General features: G+C 47.9%; 1 pseudogene; it reads left to right on the top strand.

The window, feature by feature from the left end:
• The first annotated feature begins 10,094 nt into the window (after nt 1-10,094).
• Nucleotides 10,095-11,058, top strand: LOC107972768 (melanoma-associated antigen 4-like; annotated as a pseudogene).
• Nucleotides 11,059-11,880: the final 822 nt, after the last annotated feature.

The following is an 11,880-nucleotide window of genomic DNA, read 5'->3' as shown; positions in this document are numbered from 1 at the left end:
AGGCCAGCAGGCTAGAAACTGACACAGCGTTTTTACGTTCCAATCTTGTGGTAGAATTCCTTCTCCAGGAAACCTCGGTCTTTTAAGACCTTCAACTGATTGGATGAGGCGCACCCACGTTATGGAGGTAAACTGCTTTACTTAAAATCGATTGTAAATGTTGATCACATCTACAAAATACCTTCACAGCAACAGCTAGGCTAGTGTTTGACCACACAACTGAGTACTATAGCCTAGAAAAGCTGACACATAAAACTAACCGTTGCACATACCTTGCCCCATACAAAAATGTAACTCAAAATGAATCATAGCCCTAAATGTCAAAAATACTTTTTTTCTAGGAGAAAACAGAAGAAAAGTTTTATAACCTGTGGTTATGTTTTAGTCAGCTTTGGCTTCCATAACAAAATGGCACGGATTATTTAGCTGAAACAACAGAAATTATTTTTTTCACAGTTTTGGAGACTAAAAGTCACAGATAAAGGACTGGAGGGGTCAGTTTCTTATTCCCAGCTTGTAGATGGCCCATTCTCATTATGTTCATTCTTGTCCTTTCATCTGTGCATGTGCATGGAGAGAGGGAGAAAGGGAAGGAGGGAGGGAGGGAGGGAGAGAGAGAGAGAGGGAGGGAGAGAGTGAGAGAGAGAGAGAACTCATGCAAGCACAAGAGTGCTTTCTTGCTTCCCTTCTTATAACCACACTAATCTTATGGGATCAAGGCCCCACCCTTATGACCTCTTTCAATATTAATTACTTCCTTAGAGGCCCCATCTCCAAATACAGACACCCTGGAGCTGAGGGATTCAAAATATGAATGCGGTAGAGGACATAACCATTAGCAAAGAATAAACACATAGATTAATAAAACAGAATAGAGCTCAGAAACAGACTGGCACACATATAGTCAGGTGAATTGCAACAAAGGCAATAATGGTAAAAGTATAGTTTTTTCCAACAAGTGGTGCCTGAACAATTGGACATCTAGACACAAATAATAATAATAATAATAATAACCTAGACATATCCTTAAAAATTTCACAAGATCAACTCAAAATACGTCATAGATCTAATGTAAAATGCAAAAACCATACAACTTCTAGAAGAAAGCGTAAGAGAAAATCTACACAAATTTGAGTTTGATGATGAGTTTTAAAATTCAGCACCAAAAGTATCATCAATGAAGGAAAAATTAGCCAAGTTGGATTTTATTAAAATAAAAATCTTATGCTCTTCAAAAAACAGAGTTAACAGAATAAAAACAGAAGCTACAGACTAGCAGAAAACATCTGTAGCACACATATGTGATAAAGAACTTGTCTCTACAATATACACAACTTCTTAAAACTCAACAATAGTAAATAAACGAAAATAGTTGAAGATCTGAACAGACAGTACACCAAAGAAGATATACAGATGGCAAATAAGCATAGTAAAAGTCCTGGACGTCTTTTGTCATTAGAGAATTGTGTACTAAAATGAGAAACCACTATACACCTGTTAGAATGTCTAAGATAAAAAAAAGACCAATTGCTAGTGAAGATGTGGAGCAACAGAAACTCTCATTCATTGATGGTGGAAATGCAAAATGATGCAGCCACTTTGGAAGTAGACAGTTTGGCATTTTCTTAAAAAAACTGAACATAGTCTTACGATAAGATTCAGCAGTCCTAAGCCTAGGTATTTACCCAACTGATTTGAAAACTTACGCCTACATAAAAATTTGTATGTGAATGTGTACAATAGCTTATTTCATAATCACCAAAAATAGAAGCATCCAAGATGTATTTCTTTTGGTGAATGGATAAAAAGCATATATTAAAAAAACAGAATACAGCCCAGAAATAGACCTGCACACATATATTCAGGTGATTTATAACAAAGCAATAATGCTGAAAGTATAGTTGTTCCAACAAATGGTGCATGAAAAATTGGACATCTATACACCAACAATAATAATAATAACCTAGACAAATCCTTAGGTATTTCACAAAGATTAACTCAAGCTACATCATAGACCTAATGCAAAATGCAAAAATTATACAACTTCTATAAGAAAATAAGAGAAAATTTACATTACTTTAAGTTTGGTAAAAAGTTTGTAAATTCAACACCAAAAGCAAAAGTAGCAATGAGCACACCTAGCACCCAGATGTAAATTTCTAGAACCATTTCCTATTAAAAGGAACCAGATCTCTGGAGAAATGGCTGATTTTAGGACTGGGGCAGGGCATAAACCCAATGAGCCTAGAGCATCTTGTAGTCCTAGAAATGGAGGGCTAAAGAATATGATAAAGGACATCACAGTGTTGTATTCAGCCAAATCCAGACTATGGAAAACTGGAAAGAACACAAGATCTGTTTCTTTCCAACAACAACAAAACAGTGGCAAGAAAACAGGTCATGTGGAGGGGACCTACAAATGATAGAAGACTTAAGGAGTATGACCAAAAAATCACTATATAATATTATACTCGGGTACTCATACAAAGAAACACAATTTTTATAAAGTATAAGTCTACCAGGTAAGTGTGTAAAACAGTTGAACATTTGATAATCATTTATTTATTTTTTAGAAATGAAAATAATATTGGGTTTTTGTTTAATACAAAGTCCCTATCTTTTAAAAATATCATATTGAATTATTTAGAGATGAAATCGTATGATGTCTTAGACTTGCTCCACGTTACTCCAGCAGCTTAGATGCTGGTAGGTGAGTGTCTAACTGGAAACAGGTTTGCCGTGTAGTTAAGGTTATTGATGCTGAGAGTCATCTACACTGGGTTCACTATATTAGTCTCTCTATTAATCTGTATGTTTGAGGCTTTCCCTAATAAAACATTTTTTATCATAAATATCATTCCACTAAAAGTTAAATCATAAGTGAAACTGATCACTTTGTAGAAATAAATAAATAAGTGACCAAGTGACCAAATTGATCCAAAAAGAAAACCTTAATTAAACTTTACAAACTGAAACTATACAAGCTCAAACTATTCAAAGCTCAAGCCACCCTCAAACGTTCCATGTTAGTCAGTTTTGGAGGCCGATTCTACTAAATAATCAGGGGAAACTAACCACCATCTTATCTCAGCTCTTCCAATGCACACAAAATATAGGCAATTGTTCACTTTGTTCTCCCAGATGAGCCCTCTTGGATTCAAAAAACAGATGAGGACCACCTCCCACCCCGATATAAAAAACACATCAAGCAAACTCTGTTACATAGCAGCAATTATTCTATGTAAATTAGTAGAATATTAAATGAACAAACAGGCTCTGCCCAAGGAAAGACAATATGATTCCACATTAGGAAAAAATGTTTCATTGTAATTCTTTACATACAAAATAGAGTAGAAAAAAATTTGATTGTGTTAATGGATACAGAAAAAGCTTTTGAAAGAAATTCAATGAGTTCATGGTAAAAATATTTAGTTAACCTATATTGAAAGATAACTTCTATTTCCTAAAATCAACAGCAAACATACTTAAATGTGAAACATTCAAAGAATTATCATTAATGTCAGGAGCAAGAAGTAGATGTAGGCTATTATCTCTATGTTTTAAATCATCATTGAGACACAAAGTCAGAGCTATAAGTATCAAAATAAATAAGGGGTGTGAATATTGGAAAAATACATAATGTTTAGTGATAATGCCATTATCGGTCTTGAAAATTCAAAGGAATAGGCAAATGGAATATTCAGGTGAATGGGCTTTCAGAAAGAGGTGTGTAACAGATTACTATAGCAAAGTCAAAATCTTTGACATGCGAAAGCAATACCTAATTAGAACAAACAATAGAAAATATGCCATTTGCAATAGTAACAAAATCCAAGAATTAACCTGAAAAGAACCCTAACAAAAATGTATAAGATCTTTCTAGAGGCAACTATCAAAGTATACTGATAGATTCAGGTTAAGAGGGTCTGAAATAAACAGGAGCATAACCTATTCATTGATGGGGAACAGAACATTGTAAAAATGTCAATTATACTTAAATTATTTACAATTTAGTGCCTTACCTGTAGCCGCCAAAATTACAATCAAATTTGGGCGGCTATTCTCTGCTTCCCAAATCAACCCTGGAAAATTATAGAAGGGAAAAAGGAAGAGAAAAAAAAATATCAGCAATAAAATCTAAGCAACAAAACAGAGAAAACCCTGGGTGAGACTGAAGACTGTGTTGAACTGGTACTTGTGTTTGGGACAGTGTTGGCTGGAAGGGGGTCAGCAGCAGAGATGTAGGGGAGGTCTGCAGCCTGCCTATACGGCAGATGACTGAACGAATAGGATGAACATTTTTAAATTTCCACCTCACTTCATTGCACAATCTGAAGCACCACCTCAAAACACAATGTCAGTAGCCCCAGAGTAAAACCAGAACTCCAGGAAAACTGTGTTGGTTAAGGCAGTGTGGCTCCGGAGGTCTGCTAATAACAATCTGTAACCAACATAGTGGGAAAGGATTTGCGTTTTAAAATATTGTTTCAACACAATATAAACAATGGAACAGAAGCAGAATAGAATGTCAGAGTGAATCATGCATACTAAGGGTACGTATTCTTTCACATAAATAAATATATATATTGCTACCTACATATATACTTGGAAAATATGTAAAACATATTTCTTTGATGGAGAGAATGAATCATTTAGGACAAAAAGTTTGCAAAGTCTAGCTCTGGTTGGGGAGGAACCCCGGTGAGAAGATGTGTGTCTTCTCCCAGAGGTCATTACAATCACAGGTGCTGCAGCTCCCCAGGGACCATCTGGCCTGGTACCCGCAACCATGCTCTGCAGGGGGTGCGGCTGGGCAAATGCTCAGAGGTGACAGAAACAGAGCATCTCCCACCCATCACTTCATCAAAGAGCCGGGAGCCAGGAGGAGGACTCTCCTGAGTGAGGACTGAGCGTCCACCCACCCCCACAGTGAGGGGCCACAGAATCCAGCTCAGCCCCTCCTGTCAGCCCTGGAAGACCCTGGCAATGTTGTCACGTTGACCACATTTCTCAGAGTCAGAAACTTGGTCTGAGGGAAGCAGACACAATCAACAGAGAACAGGGGCCCAGGCTCTGCCAGGTATCAACGTCAGCACCCTGAGGAATGGCAGGCTTCCCCACCCCCACTCCCACCCCCACCACGACCCACAGTGCCATGATCACCACTGCCACCCCCAACCCCATACTCAACACCAAGACTGCCACCCCGCACCGCCACCCCCACCCACATTAAGGCAGGATCCGGTTCCGCCCTTTCTGTCAACTCACAGAAGCGCCAGGTGGCCCGGATGTGATGCCACTGACTTGCGCATTGGGGATCAGAGAGAAGCCAGGTTCTTGGTCTTAGGAGCAGCTTGAGATCGGTGGAAGGAAGCAGGCCCAGGCTCTGTGAGGGGTTAAGGTGAGACGCTGAGAGAGAACTGAGGACACCTCACCCCAGATAGAGAGCCCCAAATAATCCAGCACCGCTCCTGCTGCCAGCCGACTTCTCAGGCAGGGCCGCCCCCAGCCCCCCGTGGCTTAAGCCCCAGGGTACTCTGGAGCCAGAGCCTGGTGTGACCAGGAAAGGGCTGATTAGAAGAGGGCAGCGTCCAGGCTCTGCCAGGCATTAACATCAGGAACCTAACGGAGGGCTGAGGGCCCCTCTTCCCTATTCCCATCCCCTACCACATCCCCATTCCCATCTTCATTCCCAACCCCATCATCACCCCCATTCCCCAACAGCACCCTCATCCTCCCCAGTCCCCACCATCTTCATCCCTCCCCCATCCCCACCCTCATCTCCCCAACCCTTACCCCTCTATAGCTCCATCCTGGCAGAATCTGGGTCTTCCCCTGCTGTCAACCCCGGGAACCCCCTGGCCTGGATGTGACGCCACTGATTTGCGCATTGGGGGTCAGAGAGAAGCGAGCTTCTTGGTCTGACCGGCGGCTTGGGATTGGAGGAGGGAAGTGGGCCCAGGCTCTGTGAGGAGGCAAGGTGAGGGCTGAGGGAGGGCTCAGGATGCCCCCATCCCAGATAGAGGGCCCCAAATAATCCAGCTTCGCCCCTGCTGCCAGCCCTGGACCATCTAGGGGCAAACTTCTCAGTCAGGGCCACCCCCCAGCACCCTGCCAACCCTGCCACTTAAGCCGCAGGGGACTCTGGAGTCACAGCAGGTCTGCTTAAGAGAGGGCAGGGCCCAGGCTCTGCCAGGCATCAACGTCAGGACCCTAAGTTAGGGCTGAAGGCCCCTCACCCCCATTCCCATCCCCCACTCCATCCCCATTTCCATCTACACTCCTAACCCCATCCCCCATGAGAACCCCCATCCTCCCCAGGCCCCACTACTCTCATCCCACCCCACCCCCACCCTCATCTACCCCACCCTCACCCCCCTATCCCTACATTCTGGTAGAATCCGGTTTCGCCCCTGCTTTCAACCCAGGGAATCCCCGGGTGCCCAGATGTGACACCACTGACTTGGCGTTGGGGGTCAAAGAGAAGCGAAGTTCTCGCTCTGAGTGGCGGCTTGAGATTGGTGGAGGGAAGTGGGCCCAGGCTCTGTGAGGAGGCAAGGTGAGACTCTAAGGGAGGACTCAGGAGGCCCCCACCCCAGATAGAGGGCCCCAAATAATCCAGCACTACTCCTGCTGCCAGCCCTAAACCACCTGGGGGCGGACTTCTCAGTCTGGGCCACCCCCTGCACCCTGCCAACCCCTGTGGCTTAAGCCGCAAGGGACTCTGGAGTCAGAGCTTCGTGTGACCAAGGCAGGGCTGGTTAGGAGAGGGCAGTGGCCAAGCTCTGCCAGGCATCAACATCAGGACCCTAAGTGAGGGCTGAGGGCCCCCAACCCCCATTCCCATCCCCCACCCCATCCCCATTTCCATCCCCATCCCCACCTCCATCCCCCACCAGAACCCCTATCCCCCACCAGAAACCCTATCCTGCCCACTCCCCACCACGTTCATCCCTACTCCCACCATTCCCATCTTCCCCACCCCTGACCCTCCTCCTCACCCTCCCACCCCCCCACACCCTGGCAGAATTCGGTTCTGCTCCTGCTTTCAACCCAGGGAATCCCTGGGTGACCAGATGTGGTGCCACTGTCTTGCGCATTTGAGGTCGGAGAGAAGCAAGGGCCTCGCTCTCAGGGGCAGCTGGAGATCAGCTGAGGGCAGCTGGCCCTGGCTCTGTGAGGATGCAAGGTGAGATGCAGAGGGAGGACTAAGGATTATCCTACCCCTGGTAGTGGACCCCAAATAATCCAGTGCCACCTCTCCTGCTGCTAGCTCTGGACCATCCAGGGCAGGACTCCTTAGGCTGGGCCACCCCCAGTCCCCCACCACTTAAGCCGCAGGGGACTCAGGAGACAGAGCTTGGTATGACCAGGGCAGGACTGGTTAGGAGAGGACAGCTCCCAGGCTCTGCCAGGAAACAACGTCAGGAACCTAAGGGAAAGCTGAGGCTACCCCCACCCCAAACTCTATTCCTGTCCCTACCTCCGTCCCCCACCTACACCCCCCATTCCCCCACCCCATCCCTACCGGCACCTCTATCCCACGTCCCCCACCCCTATCCTGGCAGAATCCGATTCTGCCCCTGATTTCAACCCAGGGAAGCCCTAGGGGGCCGGATGTGATGCTGCTGACTTGTGCATTGCGGGTCAGAGAGAATCAAGGGCATGGTTCTGAGAAGCCGACTGAGATCAGCAGAAGGGAATGGGCCCAGGCTCTGTGAGGAGGCAAGGTGAGACCCCCGAGGAAGGAATGAGGAAGCCCTCACCCAGATAGAGAACCCCAAATAATCCAGTACTACCTCTGCTGCCAGCCCTGGACCACCCAGGGCAGACTTCTCAGGCTGGACCGTCCCCCCTCCCCACTGCCACTTAAGCCACAAGGGACTCTGGAGTCAGACCTTGGTGTGACCAGGGAAGGGCCGGTCAGGAGAGGGCAGGGGCCAGGCTCTGTCAGGCATCAAAATCAGGACCCTGAGAGAGAATTGAGGGCCCCCACCCCAACCCCTATACCCATCCCTAACCCCATACCCACTCTACTTGCATTCCCAGCCCCATCCCCACACCCTACCCCATCTTGGCAGAATCTGTTTCTTTCCCTGCGGTCAACCCACAGAAGCCCCAGGAATGACAGACAGGCACACCCATTCTGACGTCCACATCCAGGGCTGAAGGAGGGAAAGGGCTTAGTATCATGAGCAGGGCCTCAGGGGAGTCTCTGCTCCTCAAGCCCTGTTGGGAGTAAAGGGAGGCCTCAGGGAACCCAGGTCCTCAGGATAGGGGGTCCACTCCAACCCTGTCTGAGACTGAGGCGCCTCCTCTTTCATCCTCGGGAATCAGAGGGATGGAGACTCACGTCAGCAGAGGGTGGGGCCCAACCCTGCCAGGATCAAGGAGAGGAAGAAGAGGGAGGACTCAGGGTACCTTTGAGTCCAGAACAATGGGGACCTTTGCCCTGGGAGGCCCAGTGCACAGTGGCCACCTGTAGCCCATGCTTGCTGCACCTTCTGGGTGACAAAGAGGAGAGGGCTGTGGTCAGAGCAGTGGTGACTCAGGTCAGCAGAGGGAGGAGTCCCAGCATCTGCAGGCCCCAATGTGTGCCCCATTCATGAAGATTGGGGATACCTTGGCTCAGAAAGAAGGGACCCCACAGAGTCTGGCTGTCCCCTGATTTTTGCTCAGAGGGGACCAAATCAAGGATAGCCCTATGTGCCAACCTCATTTGTGCCACAGGAAAGAAGTTGAAGAGTCCTCAGGGTGATGGGGTCTTGCAGTAAAGGGGAGCTATCTGCTCATCTCAGGGGGTTTCAGGTTGAGGAATGGCAGGCCCCATCACGATGAAGAGTAACCCACAGGAGGCCATAGAAACACTCACCCCAGAACCAAAGGGGTCATACCTGGACACCCCATGTGGGGGTGACAGGATGTAGCTCCATCTCATTCCTGTTTTCAGATCTCGGGGAGGTGAGGAACTTGTTCTCTGAGGATGACTCAGGTCAACACAGGGGCCCCCATCTGGTGGATAGACAGAGTGGTCCCAGGATCTGTCAGTAGTTCCGGTGAGGAACATGAGGGACGATTGAGGGCACCCTTGGGCCAGAACACAGATGAGGACCTCACGGAAATCTGCCCTGCCCCTGCTGTCACTCCAGAGAGCATGGGCAGGGCTGTCTGCTGCAGTCCCCCCCACTTACCCTGGGATCATTGGTGTCAGTGATGGGGAGGTCTTTGTCGAGGGGTCTGCACTCAGGTCAGTAGAGGGAGCGTCTTAGGCCCTGCCAGGAGACAAGGTAAGAACCAAGCAGGTTCCTCACCCAGGACACATGAATTCCAATGCATTTCAGCATCTCTTCCTGTCCTTCCCAAGAGGACCTGGGCACGTGTGGCCAGATGTGAGTCTCCTCATGTCCTGTTCCCTATCAGGGATGTGAGCTCTTAATCTGAGTTTCTCAGGCCAGCAAAAGGGTGGGATCCAGGCCTTGCCAGGAGAAAGGTGAGGGCCCTGTGTGAGCACAGAGGGGACCATTCACCCCAAGAGGGTGGAGACCTCACAGATTCCAGCCTACCCTCCTGTTAGCACTGGGGGCCTGAGGCTGTGCTTGCAGTCTGCACCCTGAGGGCCCATGCATTCCTCTTCCAGGAGCTCCAGGAAACAGACACTGAGGCCTTGGTCTGAGGCCGTGCCCTCAGGTCACAGAGCAGAGGAGATGCAGACGTCTAGTGCCAGCAGTGAACATTTGCCTTGAATGCACACTAATGGCCCCCACCGCCCCAGAACATATGGGACTCCAGAGCGCCTGGCCTCACCCTCTCTACCGTCAGTCCTGCAGAATCAGCCTCTGCTTGCTTGTGTACCCTGAGGTGCCCTCTCACTTTTTCCTTCAGTTTCTCAGGGGACAGGCTGACCAGGATCACCAGGAAGCTCCAGAGGATCCCCAGGAGGCCCTAGAGGAGCACCAAAGGAGAAGATCTGTAAGTAAGCCTTTGTTAGAGCCTCCAAGGTTCAGTTCTCAGCTGAGGCTTCTCACATGCTCCCTCTCTCTCCAGGCCAGTGGGTCTCCATTGCCCAGCTCCTGCCCACACTCCTGCCTGTTGCGGTGACCAGAGTCGTCATGTCTCTTGAGCAGAAGAGTCAGCACTGCAAGCCTGAGGAAGGCCTTGACGCCCAAGAAGAGGCCCTGGGCCTGGTGGGTGTGCAGGCTGCCGCTACTGAGGAGCAGGAGGCTGTGTCCTCCTCCTCTCCTCTGGTCCCAGGCACCCTGGGGGAGGTGCCTGCTGCTGGGTCACCAGGTCCTCTCAAGAGTCCTCAGGGAGCCTCCGCCTTCCCCACTGCCATCGATTTCACTCTATGGAGGCAATCCATTAAGGGCTCCAGCAACCAAGAAGAGGAGGGGCCAAGCACCTCCCCTGACCCAGAGTCTGTGTTCCGAGCAGCACTCAGTAAGAAGGTGGCTGACTTGATTCATTTTCTGCTCCTCAAGTATTAAGTCAAGGAGCCGGTCACAAAGGCAGAAATGCTGGAGAGCGTCATCAAAAATTACAAGCGCTACTTTCCTGTGATCTTCGGCAAAGCCTCCGAGTCCTTGCAGCTGGTCTTTGGCATTGACGTGAAGGAAGTGGACAGCAATACCTACACCCTTGTCACCTGCCTGGGACTCCTATGATGGCCTGGTGGTTGATAATAATCAGATCATGCCCAAGACGGGCCTCCTGATAATCGTCTTGGGCATGATTGCAATGGAGGGCAAATGCGTCCCTGAGGAGAAAATCTGGGAGGAGCTGAGTGTGATGAAGGTGTATGTTGGGAGGGAGCACAGTGTCTGTGGGGAGCCCAGGAAGCTGCTCACCCAAGATTTGGTGCAGGAAAACTACCTGGAGTACCGGCAGGTGCCCAGCAGTGATCCCATATGCTATGAGTTACTGTGGGGTCCAAGGGCACTCGTTGCTTGAAAGTACTGGAGCACGTGGTCAGGGTCAATGCAAGAGTTCTCATTTCCTACCCATCCCTGCATGAAGCAGCTTTGAGAGAGGAGGAAGAGGGAGTCTGAGCATGAGTTGCAGCCAGGGCCACTGCGAGGGGGGCTGGGCCAGTGCACCTTCCAGGGCTCCGTCCAGTAGTTTCCCCTGCCTTAATGTGACATGAGGCCCATTCTTCTCTCTTTGAAGAGAGCAGTCAACATTCTTAGTAGTGGGTTTCTGTTCTATTGGATGACTTTGAGATTTGTCTTTGTTTCCTTTTGGAATTGTTCAAATGTTCCTTTTAATGGGTGGTTGAATGAACTTCAGCATTCAAATTTATGAATGACAGTAGTCACACATAGTGCTGTTTATATAGTTTAGGAGTAAGAGTCTTGTTTTTTATTCAGATTGGGAAATCCATTCCATTTTGTGAATTGGGACATAGTTACAGCAGTGGAATAAGTATTCATTTAGAAATGTGAATGAGCAGTAAAACTGATGAGATAAAGAAATTAAAAGATATTTAATTCTTGCCTTATACTCAGTCTATTCGGTAAAATTTTTTAAAAAGAATGTGCATACCTGGATTTCCTTGGCTTCTTTGAGAATGTAAGACAAATTAACTCTGAATAAATCATTCTCCCTGTTCACTGGCTCATTTATTCTCTATGCACTGAGCATTTGCTCTGTGGAAGGCCCTGGGTTAATAGTGGAGATGCTAAGGTAAGCCAGACTCACCCCTATCCACAGGGTAGTAAAGTCTAGGAGCAGCAGTCATATAATTAAGGTGGAGAGATGCCCTCTAAGATGTAGAGAAAAAGTAAGAAAGGGGTGAGGGTGTGGGGCTCCAGGTGAGAGTGGTCTAGAGGTAAATGCCCTGTGTGGGGCCTTCTGGACTTTGGGAAACTGCAGTTTCTTCGGAGG

Source organism: Pan troglodytes, chromosome X (genome assembly GCF_028858775.2).
Source record: "Pan troglodytes isolate AG18354 chromosome X, NHGRI_mPanTro3-v2.0_pri, whole genome shotgun sequence".
NCBI lineage: Eukaryota > Metazoa > Chordata > Mammalia > Primates > Hominidae > Pan > Pan troglodytes.
This window is presented reverse-complemented; position numbering and strand designations above follow the sequence as displayed.